At 39.1% G+C, this 24,044-nt stretch overlaps 1 protein-coding gene across 1 annotated transcript in view; it reads left to right on the top strand.

Moving 5' to 3' along the window:
• GALNT7 (polypeptide N-acetylgalactosaminyltransferase 7) overlaps positions 1-24,044 on the top strand; it is a 195,179-nt gene that overhangs the window by 129,232 nt on the left and 41,903 nt on the right.

Raw genomic sequence — 24,044 nt, 5'->3', positions numbered from 1 at the left:
AACTCAACCCCTAAAGCAACATCCACCTTAAAAAATAGATAACTAAAGTCAATTTTTTTCTTTCCTGAGAGTTGTTGGGAAATGCACATCTTTTTTTTTTTAACATGCTTTATGATGTCCAGGAAATACTTTCAAAGGATCCCAAAGTGGTCATGATTTTATCCTATTATCAAACAGATTGAAAAATGGAGACTTTTGAAGGACATGGCATGATATGAAAGGCGAACTTTGATGGGAGAGTTTATATATGGATCACAGAAGTGAAAAATCAGAACTAGATATAAAAGAGACCTTAGAGGTCATAGTGTCTAATTCCTTCATTTTACATATGAGGAAACTGAGGCCCAGAGAAGTTGTGACTTGCCTAGGTTCACACAGATAGTAAATGAGCAGCTGTGTAGTTTAATGGAACAGTGAATTTCAGGTCAGAAGACTCCTGCTTCAGGCCTAGTTCTAACACTTAGAAGCATTATATCATGCATTTAGAGCTGATTAGGATTTTAGAAGCCATCTAGTCTTCACCACCCCTTTTATGACTGAGGAAACAGAAATCCAGAGAGGTTAAGTGGCCTAAGGTTACACAGGTTGTAATGGACAGAACCAGTACTTTTTAATATTAATTTTTTTATCAACATAAATCCACTGTTTCTCCCTACCTCCTCTCCACCCCTACCAGTTAGAAAGAAAAACAAAATCCCTACTAACACTTGCATTGTCAAGCAATGACCTTGTTAAGATGTGTCTGTGTGTGTGCACGTGTATGCGTTGTTTGCCTTTACAATATTCTTGTTATTTTATAAGTTGTTCTCTTGATTCTGCCCACTTCACTTTGCATCGTTTCATACAGGTCTTCCCAGGTTTCTCTGAAACTATCCCCTTCATTATTTTTTTTTTTTAGGCAGTTGGAGTTAAGTGACTTGCCCAGTGTCACACAGCTAGTAAGTGTCAGGTGTCTGATCTGAGGCCAGATTTGCCCTTCATCGTTTCTTATAGCACAATAGTATTCCGTCACATTCATATAACATAACTTGTTCAGTCTTTCCCCAGTTGATAGATCCCCCTCCCAGTTTCCAATTCTTTGCCGACATAAGAAGAGCTACTCTAAACGTATTTGTACATAGCAGTTTTTTACTCTTTCTTTGATCTTTTTTGAGAGGTATAATAGTGGTATTAATGAGTCAAAGGGTATGGAGAGTTTAATAGTTTGGGGGGGGGGCATAGTTCCAAATTGCTTTCCACAATGGCTAGATCAGTTCACAATTCTACCCAAAGGTCATTAACATACCTGTTTTTCCACTGTCCCTCTAGCATTTGTCAATTCCTTTCTTTGGTCAGTTTTGCCAATTTAATGGTTGTGAAGTAGGATCTGAGTTATTTTAATTTTATTTCTCTAATTTCTAGTGATTTAGAGCATTTTTATGTGGCTATTCATAGCCTGGATTTCTCCCTATGAAAATTGCCTGTTCATGTCAGTTTCACAGGTAAACACATAGGTAACACTATTTGTTGGTCAGGAGAACACAGGAGGGCTCCTAACACTGACAGGTGTTCTAGCACAGGTTCACTTTTGATCTGGTCAGACAGGAAGATGGCTTCAGAAGGGTTAAATAAACTTACTTTATTCTAGTCTCGTCTTCTCAAAAGGGTTGCTGATAATGGGAGCACCAACTTCTACAGCATTCCCTAATCACATTTCTCGCAGGGGCAGGTGAGAATAGGAGTACAACTCCTTCAAGATCCCCTAAGCCTTGATGGGGGCCAATCAAGGCAGGTACATGCATTCCTATATGCATTACCCAAATCCAGAAATAGGTTCCCCCACTCACTGACCAGTGCCCATTTGCTTTATAGGGCAACAGACGAAGAAGACATATTGCCAACAATAGCCTCACAGGTTAACTTTAGCAGTATCATCATGACCTAGCACAGTTCAGGCGTACATTATGTCATCCCTATATCTCATTGTGCAAGTGTGGTGGAGATGTTTTCAACAATAATTCATGGGAATTATTGTCTGTTTTGGCCATGGATCCTGGAACTATTATCTAAAAGGGAATAACACTCCTTCTTACAACACACTAAAATTCACCTTACTTACAATGGCCTTTCACCATTTATCATTTGGTGACTGGCTGTTATTCTTATAAATTTGAATCAATTCTCTATATATCTGAGAAATGAGACCTTTATCAGAGAAACTTGCTGCAAAGAATTTTTTTCCCACCTACTTCTCTTCTAATTTTAGCTGCATTGACAAAACCAGAATTTTAACCCATGAGAAAATTGCTTAAACTCTCTGAACCTATTTCCTCATCTGTAAAAATGTATGTAATAATATTTGTACTATTGCAAATAGCATGTTTTTTTAAGAAAAGCACTTTTTAAAAAAAACAAAAAAAAGAAAAAAAAGCACTTTTTAAGCTGTAAATCAAACTATTGTTAAATAATATAAATGGATGAGTTTGATAGAGAGGATGTTATGAAAGAGTTATCCCTAGATTAAAAGGCTTAAAGACAAGAATATTTTCAAAACATATAATAATTTTATAATTTTTATTAAATCTTGATATTATTCTTGCATGGAAATCTGACTCCTTATTCAATTGGAGCTGCTATGCAATGTCAAAAACCTCACCACACTGACATTTTGCTGACTGTACTCATTGGCTCCCCACGTATCTGAAAAATAATATTGAGAATCAGAAAAATTGGCATTATTAAAAGTCACCAAATTGGGAAATATCCCTCTTCCAGATGATACTTCTTCAACACGTATATGTTTCTTCCTCCTTTCTTACCACCTCACCCATCTGATGAGTGGTTATCTATTTGGCATCTCGATTCTGTATCCTTACTATGGTATGAATGTGATTCTATGGTAAATGTCTGAATTATTTGTTTGTAGTGGAACCACACATTACTATCAGAAAGTATAAGCTGACAGAGATGAATATGGATAAAGATCTACCTTAAACATGACATATGCCATCTGTCAAGTATGCCATTTACTGATACAATATAAGAATAGGTGAACTAGAAGAAACACAAACACACCCTGTTTCTCAGAATGGATGCATTCCTAACAAAGTTGTCTATGAAGTGATTATAATTTTCTCAGTTGCCTTCATTATTAAATTTTATATTCCTTGAAATGACCAAGAAGAGGTGAGGGGGAACAATACTGATAAAAACTTAGAATTCCACAGTACTTTAAAGTCTTCATCAGTTTCCTATAGCCCAGTGAGATAAGTAATACAAATATTATTATCTCTACTTTATAGATGAAGATATTGAGTATCAGAACTTGCCCAAGGCCATATAGGTAGTATCAGAGCCAAATCTCTCTTCATTATAAGTCTGTTACCCTGACCATACTACTTCTAATGATGATGTTGTAAATTTAGCATGAATAATCTGAGTTGAAAAGTCTTAATGAGGAAAATTTCAAAATAGTAGCTAGCTCCCTGGTATGTTAAACATTATGGGACAACTTTAATGTCATTCTTGTTAGTAGATGTGGTCTCCTCCTACAGGTTCATTTTTATTTATTAGAATTTTTCCAACTTTGTGATCTTCCTTAACTGTCTACTATATCCCTGCTCGAAATTATTCTGTGAACTCCCTATAAATAGGGGTGACAGTATAGTATAGATAACAACTCACCAAATTTCCCATGCGTAATCAGCAATCCTTTTAAATTCATACTTAAGTCTCCAAATAACTGTGTGGTTTCTCTCTGTTTTGTTTTTTAGTTTTACCTACTTTAATCTTAAAATGGCTATATGAAAATGAGCTGAGGAGCCATCATGCCCTGTGGCACTAAGTTTTCAGTGTGTTCCTCCATCTCATTTTGTATTCTAGAAACTATTTCTTCGTATTCATAATTTTCAAATTTTAAGTAAATAAAAGTTCTTTCTCTTCACTCTTCAAACCATGAAACCGTTATTTACATACAAATGAGGCATCATCCTGCATCTTTTACAAGCTGATTTAAGTATTTAATTCACGTCACAGTTTATTTTCTGTCTAAAACTGCTCAAACCCCACTTAAAAGCTGTTTCTTCATGCACATATTTTAGCTGCTTTTATTAAACCAAAATTCTTTTCCTATGCCTTTTATGCATCAAAATGTTCACCTGTAACAAAAGCTGTAGTTTATATCCTTTACCAATTGGTTAAACTTTTTTCCTTTATACAAAAGTACTTTTCCTACCCTTTTTAGCACTAAACGTTCTTCATATGAAAAGTGCCTGAACATACTTTGTATTAACATCAGCATGCTTGGGGGTACCTAAATCCACACTCGCAGATGCCATAATTTTCTTCCGTTGTTTTCTTGTTTAAGTGTCTAACAGTAGTGTGGTCCTACATTTGCCAATCTCTAATATAACACATGCTATGTTGTTATTGTTGTTGTTTGCTGATGTCAACTCTCTGTGCTCCCATTTAGGGTTTTCTTGGCAGAGATTCTGGAGTAGTTTACCATTTCGGAAATCTTTTCCAGGTCATTTTACAAATGAGAAAACTGAGGCAAACAGGGTTAAGTGCCCTGCCCAGGGTCACACAGCTGCTAAGTGACTGAGATCAGATTTGAACTCAGGTCTTCCTGACCCCTTGTATTCACATATCTAGCTGCCCCACACATGATACATTCCAAGCAAAAAATTCCAAAAGTTAAGGGCTTGAGGCAATATAAAATGCCTAATGGCCTCGTCTGTCAGTTCTCCTGAGTTCAAAATCTTGTATCTCAACTTCCCTTAGAACAAGGGAATCCTCTAGAGCCTAGAGTGTGAGTGTTCTCTTAACTTTTACTATTTTAATTAAAACTACCCAGTGTTACCCTATGCTGAGACTCATTTAAATTCCAGGAATTTTGAGGTGGGGTAGTCAGCAGATCAGCCCTGACCTACCTGGATGTCCAGTGTTATGCTGCATTATCTCTGTTATATTGTATGCTGCATTCTTGTGGCTCTCTTTCTCCAAGTCAGTAATCATTTTGCCCTGGTAAGAACCCATCTGGAATGTCATATTCATCTCAATTTTTAGGAAGAACATTTAAGAATCTCTAGAGAGGATTATCATCCTCCAGAATGGTGAAGGACCTCCTTATATTCATGCCATGTTATGATGGTTTGAAGAAACTGGGAGCATTTAGCCTGGTGAAGATACAGGGAATGTATGTAGACCACTAGGTAGAATAGTGGATAAGGCATTGGACTTGGCATTAGAAAGATCTGAGTGTGAATCCCATATGACCCTGAGCAAGTCATTTAATATCTCTCTGCCTCAGTTTCCTCATCTGCAAAATGGGAATAATAATAATAGCATCTACCTCCCAGGGTGATTATGAGTTTCAAATGAAATAACACAGGTGAAGCACTTTGCAAACCTTAAAAAGATGCTATGCTAGCTATTATTGTTACTATTATGATAGCTGTCTTCAAATGTGTGTGAAGGTCAGCTGTATGAAAGAGACACTAGTCTTGTTCTTGGCCTCAGAGGGCAGAAGAAGAAGCAGTAGATGTGGGTCTAGAGAGGCAAATTTTGGCTTGAAGTAAGGAAAAACTTTCTGAGAATCAGAGCTCTTCAAACAAAGCAGCTTCCCCCAGAGTGACGATACTTGGCTGTGTAAATGGAATTCTTTTCTTCAGCAATAGGTTAGACCAGGTGGACTCTGAGATAACTTCCAGTTCTGAAAATCTATGCCTTTTTCATACTGTTTTTTAAATTTTTTCTTCAGAATGAAAAGAGAAACTTGAAAGTTCATAACAGGACATCTCCTAGGTTTCCCCTAATGCATACCTGGCAGGTAAAACCTAACATTGACAAAAATTTCCTTTTTCTAAAAAACAATATTGTTTTAAGAACAATTTTGAGTGAATAAGTCATTTTGACTATTATAATACCCAGATTAACCACAAAGGTCCTATGAAGATGCTATCTGCATGCAGAGACAGAACTGATATACAGAAATATGTATAGAATAATTTTATATATGTACATATTTGTGTCTAATGCTAGCTGTCTTAGGGTTGGGGGGAGGGAAGAAAAAAATAAAATTACATCATAACTTCATTATATTTAAAAGGAAGAGCAAGTTGTACGTAAATAGACTTGCAGTTTTATTTCTTAAGTTCAGAATAAAACAAATAATTTTCTTTTCAGAAAAATTCCAGTGATAAAGGTTACATGACCTTCCTTGGTAACTCCTAGAGCAAACAGCCTTCTATCAGGACCTAATGTTGCAGCTCGGTTTAATGTCTCCTCTCCTGTCATTAGTGGGACAATCAGATTTGGTTTTGGAAATGCAAATTATGCATAGTGATTGATGGGATTCATATACTATAATTAGAGTGTATGTTGAGAGCATAGAATCACTATGTGCTCAGATAGGGAGTTGGGTGGGCAAGCAGCTGTCCATGAAGCTCAGTGTGTCTGTTGAGGACTTCGTTGCACAGAATAGGTATTTAATAAATGCTTGTTAAATGCAAACATCTGTAAACATTTTCTGCAACATTTGTGAACTTAGATTTTTAGAACCTAGAAGTTGAACACATACTACTCTAGCCTTCTGATGAACTCATACTTATTTAAAGGGTCTCAGCTTGTGGTCTGAGATTCCAAGTCACTAACTGGACATATGTGTCTGAATATATTCCTAAATAGTAAGATTGAAAGACTGTCACCTATCAGGGCCAACTTTTCTGGGATTTTCCTGCCATGGTAGGGAAACTAAGTGATGCAGTGGATAGAGTACCTGGCCGGGTGTTAGGAAGACTTGAGTTCAACTCCAGCCTTATACACTTCCTTGCTGTGTGACCCCAGGCAAGTCACTTAACTCTGTTTGCCTCAGTTTCCTCATCTATAAAATGAGCTAGAGAAGGAAATAGCAAACCAGTCCAGCATTTTTGCCCAGAAAACCCCACATGGGGTCACAAAGAGTTAAACATGACTGAAATGGTTGGACAACAATGACAAAGGGAACCAGGGGAAGGAAACGGAATAAGTATATAGCACGTGCTGTGTGCCAGTTACTGTGCTTTACAAATATTATCTCCTTTGAGCCTTACAACTGCCCTGTGAGGTAGGTGCTGTTATTATTCTCCATTTTTACAGTTGAGGAAACTGAGGCAAACAGCAGTTAAATGACTTTCCCATGTTCACACATCTAGTAAGTTCTGAAACCAGATTTGAACTCTTTTTCCTGATTCCAGTCCCAGAACTCCCTCCACTAAGCCACATAGCTGCCTACCACGTGTCATTTGGATAATGGCTGTATACATACTGTATATTCTATAGGAACAAGGAGTTACTTTTCATCCATTTTTTTTCAGGTATGTATTTGTTGCATTATGGATAGATTGTCAGGCTTGGAGTCATGAAGACATTCAAGTCCTGTCTCTGATAATTACTAGATCAAGTCACTTAACACCCTAGCTCTTAAATACACAGTTGGGTGGTGATCTGCATTGGTGGAGGGACTTCCCACATTGGGAATTCCCTATACTGCAGAGAGCTCCTCTGCGGATTTGAGTAATTGGGAATGTAATTTTGTGAAGAATTTAAACTATTCTTTCCCAAAAGTTTCATTTAGCTGTTTAGTATAAAATGTAACCCTCTTTGCCATTCAGCTCTAACATCCCATGATCTTATGATATTTTAATGAAATCTCTGAGAGTGACATATACACAATACTTAGTAAATCCTAGTCCCAGGCATCACTGGTATAAGAGAAAGAAGACCACTCCTAAAAATGGGAAACCCAGGTTCTAGTGCTGCCATTTAGGCTATTCATCTGTTTTTTAACCTCTCTGGGCCTGAGTCTTCTCATCTGGAAAATGAAGGGGTTAAATCAGACAATCAGTCCCTCCCAGCTCTGTGACTCTGTGATTCAAAATCTGCTCTGTAAGCACAGAGCCCAGGGTAAAGCCTTTGCAATCCTTTCCAGCAGGTGATAATTGTACTTCTCTCTCCTTTCATCATCCAAATACATCTAGTTTTTAACTCAGGTTTGAGGCTGCAAAGGCAACACACAGAAGCTCTGCCCATTCCCATGGAGAAGGCCATCCTTAGTTCTTTGGAAGAAGCTGTCGTGAGAATGACAACAGGATGGACTGGAAGGAGATTTGAGTTTGGAGTAGGAGGACATGGTTCAAATCTTGGCCTTGCTGTTTACTACCTGGGGGATGTGGGGAGATGGCAATTAATATGTCTTGTTCTGTAGAATGGGGAGAATTGAACTAGGTCTGTAACAGTCCCTAGAGCCTAAAATCCATGATGTAGATCTGGCTAGGTAATTGGCAGTACTACAGGACTTTCTTTGACACAGTTTGAGACCTGATCAATGAAACATATTTGCCCAGTGGGGAATAAGCAACTGTTTTTGGCAATACCCACCCAAAAGGAACAGTATATTTAAGTAGTATTGAGGGGAATCTGTTGTTCTTTTTTGTATCCCCAATGTCTGGCACGCAGCTGGCACTTAATAAATGCTTATTGAATTAACCCATTTCTTTCTCTTTTTTCCCTCCCTCTTCCCCTTTGCCATTTACCTTGTGGGAGGCAGTTTGGTGAAGCAAGCTGGGAGCACCCTTTCCCTTATGCCATGCTAATATCTAAACATCTGTGATGGTGGAAATAAGTCTAGTTAAGTGTTAGACGCTGCTAATATTCATTTCTCCCTCTCCTCAACTCAGCCAATTGTTCTACTCACTTTCCCCTGTCAAGCTGTAGTCTATGCCCAAGTGATCATTTTATTGTTGTTGTTCAGTAATTTCAGTCATGTCCAATTCTTCATAACCCCATTTGGGGTTTTCTTGGCGAAGATACTGGAGTAGTTTACTACTTCCTTCTCCAGCTCATTTTACACATGAGGAAACTGAGGCAGACAGGGTAAAGTGACTTGCTCGGGGTCATACAGCTAGGAAGTATCTGAGGCTGGATTTGAACTCAGTAAGATGAGTCTTCCTGACTCCAGGCCTGACACTCTATCCACTGCACCCCCTAGCTGCCTCTAAGTAATGATTAGCTTCTACTCAATCAAGAAATCTGTAACTTCTAGAGCTGTGACAGGAGCTACTCCTGCTGTCAAACCCAGCTTAATCCTAGCACATAGCCTTTTGGTCTCTCCAGTTTTTTTCTGACTGGCTCCCCCTCTTCCTTGGTGAATACCCTCTTGCCCTTAGATCCCACCGCTGCCTGACCCAGACATATTGTGCTCATCTCTCAGATATCTGTCTGCTTTCCTCTAGTCAATAGTCCTGACTGCTCTGGCAATGTGAATACTAATCTGGACTGGTCTCTGCTTCTAACCCTCCTTGACACTTCTTAGGAAGTCTACACCATATGTTGCCAGGTTGTGGGTATTTGACAGCTCCATGTGTCATCAGATTGACAGCTGAGACTAGAAAATCCCAGGAGTCTGGAGAAAAAGAATCAAAGTCAGTAAGATACTTTCACACATGCCAGGCTTTCCCCCTGAAGTAATAGCCCATCTTTTTTAGCAACAATTTTCTTCCACTAAGGAAGCATGAAACACCATGATCTCTGAAGAATTAAAATCATAGGAATGCCCAAAGGGAACTGTGTAGACCTAAATTGGTATAAATAGGTCTTAACACATAAGTGACAAACTGCATACAAGAAACATCCTAAAAGATACCATCCAAGAGATGAATGATTGGAGGGGTGGCTAGGTGGCGCAGTGGATAGAGCACCAGCCCTGAAGTCAGGAGGACCTGAGTTCAAATCTGGCGTCAGACCAACCACTTGACACTTACTAGCTGTGTGACCCTGGGCAAGTCACTTAACCCCAATTGCCTAAAAGAAAAAAAAGGAGATGTATGATTGGAAAAGGAAATGGGCTTATGATACAGTAAGAACAAGGCATAACATGAGGGCTACCTTGGTACTTTGTAATCTTAAAAGACCTAGAAGAAGGCCCTCCACTACATTGGTTAGATCCACTATGGAGCATTTATGGAAATCTTACAAGACAAAAAAAAAGTCTGCTTAAGTTATCATATACATTATTACGTTTTAAAGTAATTTTTTAATTTTTAATTTTAATTTAATATTTTCCCAATTGCATGTTTAAATAATTTTAACATTTTTTCAAGTTCTGCGTTCCAAATTCTCTGCCTCCCTCATTGAGAAGGCAAGCAATTTGACATAGGTCATACATGTGTAGTCTTGCAAAACATATGTCCATGTAAGTCATACCATATGCATTATTAAAGAAATGCCTACATTGAAGTGCTCCCCTGAAGGAGCAGAGAAGATGAAAGGAGGGGCATATAACCAAGGACTAATGTAAAAGAAACTGTAAGAGTAAGATCAGAGAGACTCAAGTCTAGAATTAGCTGAGACTTACAAAAAAGCACTAAGGACAACAAAAAAGGGCTTCCTTTGTTTGGAGGATAAATGATAAATCCCTCTTCTGTTTGGATTCGGGATAGGGCATGACCCGAGTGATTACACTTGGTGAACATATGTCTCGCAGTGTGATGCCTTACTTGATAATGACAGCAGATTACTGAATAATCCGATCATTATCTGTGCTGTTGGATCCATCATCACGTCTTGTACAGTCTTAACATAGTCACGGGAGATACCTCGTTGAAGGAAAAGACTTCAAGGCTGCCGTTTACTTTCCTAAGAGAGATATTTTAAAAATAAACAAGCCATCCAGTTCAATTTGGCAAATATTCATTAAGCACCTACCATCTACTGGGCACCATGGGGGGCACGGGAATACAGAGACAAAATAAGACAATTTAAACTCACTGAGCTTCTTTTCTCTTGGAAATCCCTAGGGGGGAGAAAAAGAAAGAGAAGGAACAAAGATACTTATTGCCCAGATTGTAACGTGCCTTTAAAATTGACAACCTATTGAGTTAGTCCATAAATCAATCAACAGGTATTTATTAATTACCTACTATGTTCTAGACACTGTGCTAGGGGCTGGGGGTACAAACACAGAATCAGAAAGATGCCTGCCTTCAGGGCATTTATGTTCTTCCCGAATAATCATTACTAGTATCAACCTATCATTCAGCAAGCATTCGTTAACCTCCTGCTGTGTGGTATAGGCACTACAGAGACAAAACCAAAGATGAAATAAATAGTCCCTGCTTTTAAGGAGCTTCCTTTCTGTTAGGAAAGATACATGAACACAGACAGGCACTTTGGTGTGGAGGATAGAGCACTAGGCTTGGAATAAGGTGTAAAATGTGGAGTTCAGATTCTACATTAGCTAGGTACTCAGAGGGAGACTCAACCTTTCTGTACCTCAGTTTCCTCATCTGTAACATTATGGTCTTGGACTTGATACTCTCGAAGGTTGCTTCCAATCTAACACTGTGGTCTTATGATTTTGCATATACATAAAAAATATATATACAGATTGACTTTGAAAGAGAAGCGCTAGCACCTAGCGAGAAAAAGACTTCATGTAGAAGGTATCACTTAAGCTGAATTTTTAATAGTATTTTATTTTTTTTTCCCCAATTACATGTCAAGACAATTTTTAGCATTCATTTCTTATAAGATTTTGAGTTCCAACTTTTTCTCCTTTCTTCCTCCCCTCCCCCTTCTGAAAATGGTAGGCAATTTGATATAGGTTATACATGTTTAAGCTGAATTTTTAAGGAAAGTAGGATTTCTAAGACACGGAAATAAGGAGGGAGTGAATTCTAAGAAAGTTTGGGAGTTGGAGAGGGGGGAAGGGATCCCCACCAGTACAAAGTCTTGGGGACAGGAGATAGAATGTAATATAAGTATATCTTGGACAGATGCCACAGACCTACAAAGATCTGGGCCAAGAACTGAATAGGAGGAAGATATTTGATATGTTGCATTTGGGAAATTATACTGCTCTTTCAGTAATCCCAGTATTCTAGTTGTGAAAAGCCCCCCTTTTTTAACACCAGTATTCTCTCAGTGATGCTGTAGGGTTGTTATTCATGGATCATTCTAATCTCAGAAGAATCATCAAAATTTCCCATAATAGAAAAATGCAAAGGATGATGGAAAAGCATATGATGGGTAGGAATAGGCTATACCATATTACCAACAATTGACTTGAACACATGACATGGCACTCATAACTTCATGACTGGAAAGGAGGTAGGTTTGTCATGGAATGAGAATTAGGGACTATTGATGGACAAACCAAATGTTTCAGTGGTGTCCACAAAATCTTTCTTTTTAAATCCCTCGTTGTGCATCCATTGTGTGGCACAGATCATCAATGAAGGAACTGTAGAAAGACTTACACAAGGATTGCACAGGATGGAAGAATGTGAATGGGTTGGGTTGGTTTGGGTTCCGCACGGATGAAGGCATTCCTGTGCCAATGAGATTATAGATAGGCTGAAGTACTAAAGAATAATGGATGATTCTGTTTCAGTTAAAAAGCATTCATTAAGCACCTAAATTAGCTTTTAATTTATAACCTTTTAAGAGGCTTTGTGTGAAAAACCACTTGTTTTGAGTCATAGGAACTAGGTTAAGATCCCGACTTTGTTACCTTGGGCAAGTCACAAGCTCTCTGGACCCAAATTTCTCCACCTACAAAATGAAGGGGTTATATTAGAAGAGCTCTGAGGTCCCTTTCAGCTCTCTCTGCCCTAGGAACTATGCCAGTCAGTAGAGATGTAAAAACAAGAAAAAACAGTCCCTACCCTCAAGGAGCTTACATTTCTTCAGGTGAAAAGAACAACAAAAAGATAACTCCATTTGTGGGCGGATAGTATTGTGTTGATAAATGATATAAGGAAGAGCTAGTTAGCTCTTATTTTGTTTCCATCATCCCATCAAGGAAAATCATCTTGAAATTATAAGAAAGGGAGTAGAAGAGCCTATGTCCTCACTTACCTTGTATGAAAACATAGTGATAGATGATCCAGCTACTTTAAATTAACTCCATTCCCCCCAGTGCAGGTCAGTTATGGCCAGAGTTCTGAAAGAACCCTGATTTGTAGAATTGTGGTGAATAAGAGAAATGTCACAAGACTGGAGATGGGAAAAGGTAATCCCAAAAGAGGGAAAAGGTCGATTCTGAAAATTAAAGACGAGTTAAACTAAATGTCAGTCCTTGGCAGTATTGTGCTAGATTTTAAACAGAAGCTTTGTGATTGCTTAGTAAACCCATGTTGACTCCTAATGACCAGGACTTTGTTTTATGAGAACCTTATGCTAAACTAACCTCACTTGCTGTTTTGCTAGGATATTTTGACTGATAAATAAAGGGAATGCTGTAAACATGGTTTATATGTATTTCTGTAAGGCATTTTATAAAGCTTCTCATAATATCCTTAAGAAGATGTAGTAATGTAAGTTTTAACTAGTTCAGCAACTATGCCTAAAGAGTATTGATTAATGGACTAATGTAGTGAAGGGACGAATCAGTTCCACCCCACCACCACCTCCCCCGCTGTGGATTTTCAGGAGTTGGTAGGAAGGGGACCTCAGAAACACGGTGAATACTCAGCTAGCAGAGGCTAGAACCCACTTGCTTCCATAATTGCCTTATGTTCTTTGGGATCTGATCCGCTCTGGTCTGTTCCCTGGTTCTTTTACTGTGCCCAGAGATGAACATGGATTGATAAGGCCTCTGCCAGAGTATCCTAGCCTCCCTAGTTACATGTGGAAACATGACAAGCTGCTCTAAGCATGTATACTGAGGTATGCATGTATACATGAGTGCACTGGCTCATGAGTGCCAGTTCTTAACATTTTCAGTGAACATTTAGACCTCGGAAATCCACGATGCTATACATCAGGGCTTGATTTATTATTATGTTTGATTGTCTAGACTTAATAAAGTGATGGAGAAAATGCTAACATGCAGATTAAGCTGAAAAAAGTGTGTTGTCAATGATATGTGTGTATATACACATGTATATGTGTGTGTGTGTGCATATAATTTTTTTTTCCTGGAGAGCCCATTGTTAAACTATTACCAACATACTCCCACTCTAAGCTCCAGGTCCAGTGGCATAGAAACATAAGGAAACAAAATTCATACAGATAGCTAAGCAAGACGGGAATTCCTTGATTTCATAGCTTTGAATGAATACCATCTTCCAAACACACAGTAAGCCCACAATCATCGTTTATCAAGGCATACGAAGGAGAAGAAGTTTAATCAGCAGCTCACCAGCAGAGAATTGTCTCTTCCACTGTGTTTTATTTCCTGGCTGGTAATTGGTTACCCGGGAAAGAAGAGTAAATGAAAAGTAGAACTGAAAACACATTCTATGGAAAACTTTCGCCTATGTAAGAATCATCTATTTCTGCTTATTGTCGGGTTGCATAACGGATGTGGCTCTTGCTTTTCCCATGTTGCTTTGTTTATCTTTCTTCTTCCTGCTCTGAGAAGACACTTTTGACATATGTTATCCTCCTTAGAGGCTGACATTCCACAGAGCAGTCTTTGCCCCAAGCTGAGAGTCCTAGAATTATAGCACTGGAAGGAACTTTAAAGATCACCTAGTGATTCTAAACCAATCTTACCATTTTATGATAATGAAATGAAGACCCAAATAATACAAGGGAATTTGCCTGAGTTTGGTTCAGCACTTTTGGCAAAGACTGATGAAGATACAGAATCCATACTTACCAAATTTGCAGATGATGTAAAAATGGGAGGGAGAGTTAATCCATTGAATGATAGAATCGATATTTAAAGCTACCTTGACAGACTGGGTTATAACCTGAATCTAATGAGGCGGTATTTAGTAGGAATAAACGTCAGATCCTATACTTAGGCTCACACAGTCACTTCCCAAGCACAGAACGGAGGAGACCTGGCTTAACAAAACTTCCTATGAAAAATTCAGGTTTTTGTGTTTTAAAACAGTAGTCAGTATACGACAATATGACATGGCTGCCCCCTTCCTCCTCCTACACCCCCCAAAACCTAATGCATGCTTAAGCTGTAATAATAGAAGTCCCATGCCTAGAGTGAGAGATTTAATGTTGTTGAGTTTTTTCTTTCAATTGTGTCCGACTCTTCATGACTTCATTTGGGGTTTCTTGGCAAAGATACTGGAGTAGTCTGCCTTTCCTTCTCCAGCTCATTTTACAACTGAGGAAACTGAGGCAAACAGGATTAAGTGACAGGGTTACACTATTAGTAAGGTCACATTTGAACTCAGCAAAATGAGTCTTCCCAACTCCAGGCCTGGCACTCTGTGCCCTGTGGCGCCACCTAGCTGTTCCCAAGAGAAGTTTTGCTGTGTTCTGTACCAAAAAGACTGCATCTGGAACATTATGTTCAGTTTGGGGTTCTAGATTTTAAGAGAGATATTGATATTAGATATTAGATGTTAGAGTGGGCCCAGAGGAGACTGAAAAAGATGGTGATGTATCTAGAAGCTATGTAATGTTAGGTACATTTGAAAGAATATAGGGTTAGGCTGGGGGAAAAAAAGAAAGAAAACCTAGGATGGTCAAAGCAACATTTGAAGAGCAGTGGCATAGTAACTGAAGTCAGATTTATCTAGGTATCAGGAGCCCCAGTTTCTCTTCACAAGATCTATCGTTCACTTCCTGTGTGACTTTAGGGGCAAGCCACAGAACTGAACTGAACCTCAGTTTTCTTGTCTGTAAATCAGGCATTTGACTAGATGATATATATGTTAGATCTCTCCCAGCCCTGAAGGTCTATGATTCTGTAACATGACAGATTGCTTCAGAAACTTGGAGGTGTACCATGTAGAATGGGGAGTAAATAATGTACTTACTTCATTTAACTCCAAAGGTTAGAATTAGCGTCAGTGGATTGACATGATAAGCAGGTAGATTTTTAGATCAGTATCAGGAAAAACTTATTGATTAGAAGCATCCAAAAGTGGAGTGGGCTGGCTGCCTTGTGAGGCTGTAGATGTCTTTTATCTCCTTAGTAACCTGTAAAAGCCCTTTAAGGCAGGGATTGTTATTTTTTTGTCTATGTATCTACAGTACTTAACACACTGTCTTGTACATATTAAGTCCTTAATGTTTCAAACCAGAGACTCCTTGGCCTGGGAGGAACATTGCTGTGGGATATCAGGTAATAAGTGGGAGGCTGAATTCTGGGATTTAGCATTTAACCCAATTCAACTTAATAAGCATTTGTTTGGCACTTACTATGTGCAAGGAGGCATTGTTCTGAGTGCTGAAAATACAAAAGCAAAAATTTTTCCAGAAACAGCCCCAGCCCTTGAGGAGCTTGCATTCTGCTGGGGTATAGATATGTCTACAGTGAAGTAAAAGCAGAGTAGTAGTAGTTGCTGTTGTTGTCCAGTCTTTTTAGGAATGTCCGACTCTTTATGACACGTTTTGGGGTTTTCTAGGCAAAGATACTGGAGTGGTTTGCCATTTCCATAGTGTAGTAGAAGTAGTAGTAGTAGTGGTAGTAGTAGTGGTGGTAGTAGTAGTAGTAGTAGTAGTAGTAGTAGTAGTAGTAGTATAGTTATCCCTTCCAAATCATGAGTTTCCCCATTGCAGTTTTGATATATCACAGGTCATCATAAGAAATCAAATGGGAATATTTTGGGAATTTTGCAGACGCCTCAGATGCCATGTGAAACCAGCAGATAACATAGAAAAAGTTAAGAAACTGAGAAATACTTAAATATATATATGGTATTGTATAATATCAACACATTTTATCTTTCAATACTGTAAACACCCCATAAAAGAAAAAGAAAAGTTCAGACTTCGGGTATGAAAGAGAACTTTTACACAGATTTTCCAGATCACTGGGGCACCGAATGCCTGATCCCTGTGATGTCGAAGGGTGGTGATGGCGGAGGTGGTGGTGGTGTAGTAGTAGTAGTAGTAGTAGTAGTAGTGGTGGTAGTAGTGGTAGTAACAACAGCAGCAGCAGTAGCAGCAGCATTTAGCACTTTAATATTTGTAAAGTGCTTTATCAGGATCTCATGTAATCTTCACAACAACCTTATTAGATAGGTGCTATTATTATCCTCATTTTACAGAAGAGGAAACTGAGGCTGAAAGGTTAAAGTGACTTGTCTAGGGCCACATAGCTAGTTTGTGTCTTTGGCAGGATTTGAATTCAGGTCTTCCTAACTCCAAGTCTAGCACTAGTCACTAAGAAGACTGACAACCTGGGTATATAAGAAAAATAAAATGTGTTGTGTGTAAGGGACTATAATGTGCCATGATATTCAGGAGATGGAAAGGCATATATGGGAAACAAGTGGTAGGCTAATTCGGCTGGAACAGAGAGTGTATGAAAGGGAGCAATCTGAAATAAGACAGGAAACATAAACAAGAACCAGATTGTTAGGGCCTTACATGTTAAGGTTCAGGATTTTATATACTCTTTTAATAGCAATAGGGAGCCATTGAAGATTTTGGAGTATGAGGATAGCATGATCAGACCTGTGTTTGGCAGCTATATGGTGCTAAAAGAAGGCTGAGAAAAAATGAGACACTGTCCTTGAGGTCAAGTAACTTATATAAGACTTTATAACCAAAGTAGGAGAGGCTTGACTTAGAAGTAGTATCTTCCTTTCACCTAGAATCATAAGTTTGTAGGAAGAGAGTATAGAGATCATCTCAACCAGCTCTACTCATTTTACAGACCAGAGAAGTGAAGTGATTTCCCTAAGGTGACACAGAAAGTAAGGAACTCCTAAGGTTACTTAACAGGCCTATCACAGCAGCATTTCCCCGCTTGGAATGTGTCTGAATGGGGAATTTAATTTGGATTCTATGTTACTAATTTATCTAGCCACTGGATGTCAGCACTGTTCTACCTAAAAGCTAAGTTTGTTTGTTGTCCTTTTCTCTGTGTCCTGAGATGTTAAAAAGGCCAAGGTCTCCCACTGCATCTAGGGCCATCACAAATAGTCCTGACCTGTATCTTAGCACTGGACTCCGATGACTTTGGAGGAGACAGTGAGGCAGCTCTGCCTCACTTAAATCCAGTACACTTGCAAGCCAGGACATCACCCTCTTGATGTCATTGATCGTCTTTGAGACCAACAACAATAATCCTGAGATGGGCACAAAAAAAGGTTGGGGAGGGGTGATGATGAAAGGTTGTCCATTGACCACCATTCAGATGTAATAATAGCCACTTTGGAGGCTAATCTCTTTTCCCATCTGAGGATTGACTGCTTTTGACTAAAGTCACTAGTGGGCCTTCACCTATGCTCCACCCACCCCAGTAGTCTTTAATTTCTTTTTATGAGGCAAATTTGAAGGAAAAGATTCCCAAAACATTTATTTCACTGAGACTCCTGGAACTGTCTCAGAAGAGAGATTAAAACCTTTGCAGACAAGCACATTGTTTTATGAGAGACACATGCAGATATATCATGCCTAGCCTGGTGCTGGTGGTTGATGAGAACACATTTTGACAGCTGTGCTATGCTGTCTTAAATTGGGAAGCCTGCTATTTTGGATTTGCGGAGATTGCTAGATTTGTAGCTCAGCATCCTAATCTGGCATGGCTTGATGTCAAACTAGAGATGGTAAAAAATAGACAGTTGAAGTTGAGGGAATGTTTGTTTATGCCTTGTGAGTGTTTTATAATGCTCAGTTTTGAAATATAGTTTTTAAATTGTTTTAAAAGTGTGTAAAAAAAAAACCCAACCATAGCATTCTTTATTCTTGTCTCTATGCCTCCAAGTGCAAAAATCTAGGTCTTACAAACACCACGAAAATACAGAAATTTACTTATAAAATAAGATCGTGTCTTTACTTAAAGAGGTGACTATTATCCTCGTGTGATTCTGAGGCCATTTATTTTATGAGGAGGGGGAAGCAGTGCTGGGAGATAAGTGAGCTAGATATGCACGTGTGTGCATTTGTCTCAAACACCCATACATCAGAGTATGTACAGAAGTTTCATTTAGATGCTAGGAAATTTGGCTTTTAAAAGTAACTTTATTAATCTCTGCTGTCCTTGGTATGAGAGAGCCCAAATCACATTTCACAGAATGCTGCGCTCTCTTGAAAACCCATATGCAGCAAGCAGAAATTTGTCATAAATCTACGACATAAATACGCCCATATTTTTCTCACATTGCATTCTTGATTCAGTCTCAGTTGGCTTTCTTTCCCAGAGTTCACTTTGCTACAAATCATCAGGTTGGGTGCGTGGGAGAAGCGTTTGTTGATGGATACTGGTATCGCCGTCTTTCAGTAGTACCATACTAAACCTTTACAAGCAAACCTGTATTTCAGTGTGTGCCAATAATGTCACAGATCTCATTCGTAACCAGCGTCCTTCAAACACCCCTTCTCTGTTTCAAAAACACCACCAGGACTTCTGCCCAAAGAGCCAAAAAACAGATGTTTAATGTAACCAAGTATGTAGTCCTGCTGTTATCAGTGCCCAACTAATCAGGATGCTGCATTCAGCTAGTCGAGAAATTTCTGCAGCCAAGAATTTGCTGAGCCATCTCTCGTGCATTATGCTAAGGATTAGGTCATCTGGTGTTTGGAGCTAGAAAATAGCTATATCAGAATTCTCTGAAACCTTCCTACGTACAAACCCAGGACTGGGGCATGAGGAAATTAAAGCCAAAAAAAAAAAAAAAACAAGCAAAATGTGTACAAGTAATTTTAATCAACAGTCAAACCCTGACACTAGTACTATATGTTCATTGCACCCAAACATGTGGTCACTGTAAAATTGATAAATTTGGGAAAGAAAAGTGATAATTTTACAAACTGATTTTTTTTTCCAGGTAGGCTGATTGGAATCCACATCCACCTCCCCAGAATTCAAGCCAAAATTAGATCAAACTACATGATATATTATGTAGAAAACTGGATTTGAGTCAAGAAGGACTAGCGTTTGAATTCTGTCTCAAATTTTTACTAGTTGTATGACCCAAGGCAAATCATTTAAGCTCTTTCAGACTTAGTTTCCTCATCTGTATAATGGGGATATATATATATAATGATATAATGGGACCTACCTCACCAGGTTATTGGGAAGTTCAAATGAATATGTCAAGCAAATCTAAAAGATCTATGTGAATGTTATCTATTATTATTAGAGATAATAATAATAAGAGCTAGCCTTTATATAGTGCTTCTTGTGTGCCTCACACTGTGCTAAGCTCTTTACAAGTATTATCTTATTTGATCCTCACAACAACCTTGGGAGGTAGGTGTTGTTATTATCCCCATTTAAGAAAACTGGGGCGAACAGAGTGACTTGCCCAGGGTCATATGGCTTATAAATGTCTGAGGCTGGATTTGAACTCAAGTCTTCCTGGCTTCAGACCCAGCATTCTATCCACTGCACCATTTAGATGATGATGATAACAATGATAATAATAATAATAATAATAATAATAATAATAGATTTCTAAACCTTGCCCTGTCCTTGTCTGGGAGCCATTTAGGACCATTCAACACCAAAACAGAATCTCAGAGCTCTATGAGACCTCAGCAGTTACTAACCCATTGGATTACCAATCCATACCCCAACAAGAATCCCGACTACTTCGCACGAACAATGACTTCCAAAAGAAGAGGAGCCCTACCTCATACCTTTGCTGTGGATTCTACTTTAGGATGTCTCTAAGTATTGGGAAGTTCTTCCTTGTCTGAGCTGAAATTTGCCTCTTTTCAATTTCTACACCTTGCTCATAATACTGCTCTCTGGGGCTAAGTAGGACAGGTCTGATTGCTCTTCCAAGTAAGTGATAGACCTTTCAGTACTCTAGCATGTCCCTCGGTCTTCTTTTCCCCAAATATAACATGCTCAGTTCTTTCATGCAATATAGATATTGCATGAACTAGAGGCCTTTCACCATTCTGCTTGCCCTTCTTGGAACCCTCTCTAGCAGCCTTAGAGGCAGCTGTGACATATGGAGCACCAGGCCTGGAGTCAGAAAGACCCGAGTTCAAATTAGACCTCAGATTTTTACTAGATGTGTGAATATTTACTAGCTGCAAACTCTGCCTCAATTTCCTGAACTTTAAAATGGGGATAATAATAGCAACTACTTCCCAGGGTCATTGCTGTGAAGAACAAATGAGATATTTGTAATGTGCTTAGCACGGTGCCTGGCACATAATATCCCTTAATAAATGCTTATTTCCTTCATTCCTTATCGATGTCTTTTCTCAAATATGGTACCCAGAACTGTACATAGTACACCATATGTGATCTGGCTAGGACAATGTTTGAGGCAGCTAGGTGCTCAGTGGATAGAGCATCAGAACTGGGGTCAGTTCAAATCCAGGCTCAGACACTTCTAGCTGTGTGACCCTGGTCAGGTCACTTAACCCGATTTGCCTCAGTTTCCTCATCTGTAAAACGAGTTAGAGAAAGAAATGGAATCTTTGCCAAGAAAACCCCAGTTGGGGTCAGGAAGAGTCAGACAGGACTGAAATGACTGAACAGCAACAGGGCAGCGTTTGGTGTTATTATCTCCTCCCTAATCCTGGATACTGTGCCTCTCTCAATGCAGTCTGATTGAATGTTACAAAGCATCTGTCCACTTTGAAGAGAGGTTAGAGGATGACTCGGGTGTCATTCATCTCTGCCCTGAATCGTGAGCCCTTTCGTATATATTTGTGTGACAGGGAAGCTTTGGGGACCTTGGCTTCCATGACTAAATAGTGCCCCATAATCAATTACAGTTGTTTGCTCATATGCCTGCCTTCCAGTTCAGGGCTCATTCTGCATTTCTACCTGAGCTGAGCTTCCTGCATAGTAGCTCAAGTCAGGGGTAACTCTTCCAAATGGGATCAAACTGCCCTACTTAGGGGCACCAAAAACAACTGAAGGACACAACTCCCGAATAACCAGGTTTAAAAGAAACAATAATGCTACAAATAAGGAAGCAACTGTTGCAATTCACTTTCTCCAGGGAGGCTATTTGGTGATATACATGGAAACCCCAGAGGGTGAGATTCACAGCCTTGTGCTCTGGGTAGTTCTCCTCCTCCCCTATTCAGGACCGTTTGACATTCTCATTGTATCTTTTAGTTTGCTTTTTTTTATCCAAGTAACAAAAGGACAGAACAAAGATCAAAGTGAAATTTGTGATCAATATAAGGGATAATTTTCTAGCAGAGCTAATAGTGAAATAGGCTGCCTTTGGAACTAGTGAGCCTCTCATCACTTAAATTATTCTAAACTAAACTAAACTAGACAACTATAATGGTTGGTCCTGTAGAACAAGGGCAGCTAGGTGGTTGGCTCTGGAGTCAGGAACATTCCTCTTCCTGAGTTCAAATGTAGCCCTAGATACTAGCTGTGTGACCTTTAGCAAGTCACTTAACCTTGTTTGCCCCCAGTTTCCTCATCTGTAAAATGAACTACTTTAGTAGCTTTGCCAAGAAGACCCCAGATGGGGTCATGGAGAGTCAGACGTGATTGAAACACAATTGAACAGTAACCTGGAGAGAGTAGGTCAACATACAATTATTAAAGGTTTAATACATGCCAGGCCAAGCACTGTGCTGATGATACAAAGAAAAGCAAAAATATAGTCCCTTCCCCAAAAGGAGCTCAACAATTCTAATGGGGGAGACAAGATACAAATAGCTGTGAACATACAAGATATATACAGTGAAAAAGGAAAATAATTTGGAATGCAAAGATTAGGGGAAGAGAGAGGTTAGGAAATGCTTCCTGCATCATGTGGGATTTGAGCTGAGTCTTGAAGGAAGCCAAGTTAAGGAAGCTGAGAGGCAGAGATAAGGAAGGAAAGCATCCCAGGCATAAGGGATTTGCCAGTTCAAATGCAGAGTAGGGAGATGATAGAGTGACTCTTTATGAAGAAAGCTGAATCCTAGAGTACTGACGCAGGGCCAAGAAGACTGCCTCCCTCTGCTGAAGGAGTACCCGAATCGCTGAGACCATCCATGCCTGAAATAGGCAAGAGGCTCAGGCACCAGGAACCTGGGCATTGCAGGAGATGTTATTTTACTATTTATGTTTTGGACAGTCTTCAAGGTTCATTGTTTTTCTATAAATAGGCACTATTTAAACTAACCTTGAGAGTCCAAACTCATTAAGCCTTTAAGAATATAAAACTGGAAACTAAAAAAACCTAACCTGTAACTCATTTCCAAATGGATTTTGGGAGAAAATTAATGGTGTCGTTAAATGCAGGGAGGTATAGTTTATGAATAATAATAATAATATTTACATAATATTTTATAATTACAAAATGCTTTCACATGCATTATCTCATCTAATCCTCATAATCTTGTAAAGTATGTAATATAAGTTCTAGGGTTTTTTTGGTCCAGATCTCTGACTTCACTGGAATAGAGAACTCCCATTGCACTAACCCTCCTAACCCCCAGTCCCCCTTACAGATAGGAAAGTTGTTTGTAGCTTATAGCCTTACAGAGTTGCTTGAAGCACAAAGGTTAAGTGACTTGCCCATAGTCGTGCAACTACCATTGTCGGAGGCCTAACTTGAGCCCAGATTCTCCTGACTCTGCACTAGCCTTATATTATACCACATGGCCTTTCTATTTCAAATGTATTACCTTTATTTTTACCAAGTGAGATAACAAAAAACTTAAAGTAATGTGTCCACAGTCATGAATTTTGTAAGTAGATGATAGCCCCAAGACTCAAAGCCTTGTCTTCAGCTTTAAGGGCTTCTCTCTTACCCATGCTACATACTCCTCCCCCTATAAAATGTCATATTAAGCACTCATCTAGGTCACTTAAACAATTGCCTTTGGGAAATGGAATTCTCCCACTACCCATTCAGTTTTAATTCTAGTTTATTTTGATTTCTTATGTAACAGTCTATGAAATATGGCTTTGAGTCATGGATCAGAATTCCCTCAGAAGAGTCAGAATTACAAAAAACCTGGAAGGATTGTGGAAAAGCATATAGGGAGTATGCATATGTTGTAGCGTATTATCATCAAGGACTTGCTCTTGAGAAGTGGCCCACAAGGCAGAATACAATGGACACAGCCCTGTGTTTGGAGTCAGATGATCTGGGTTCAAATCCTACCTCTGTCAGTTGCTGTCTGTTCTAGGGGTGGGGAACCTATGGCCTCCAGGCCACATGTGGCCTTCTAGGTCC

Source organism: Phascolarctos cinereus, unplaced genomic scaffold (assembly GCF_003287225.1).
Source record: "Phascolarctos cinereus isolate Bilbo 61053 unplaced genomic scaffold, phaCin_HiC Scaffold_9;HRSCAF=440, whole genome shotgun sequence".
Lineage (NCBI taxonomy): Eukaryota > Metazoa > Chordata > Mammalia > Diprotodontia > Phascolarctidae > Phascolarctos > Phascolarctos cinereus.
This window is presented reverse-complemented; position numbering and strand designations above follow the sequence as displayed.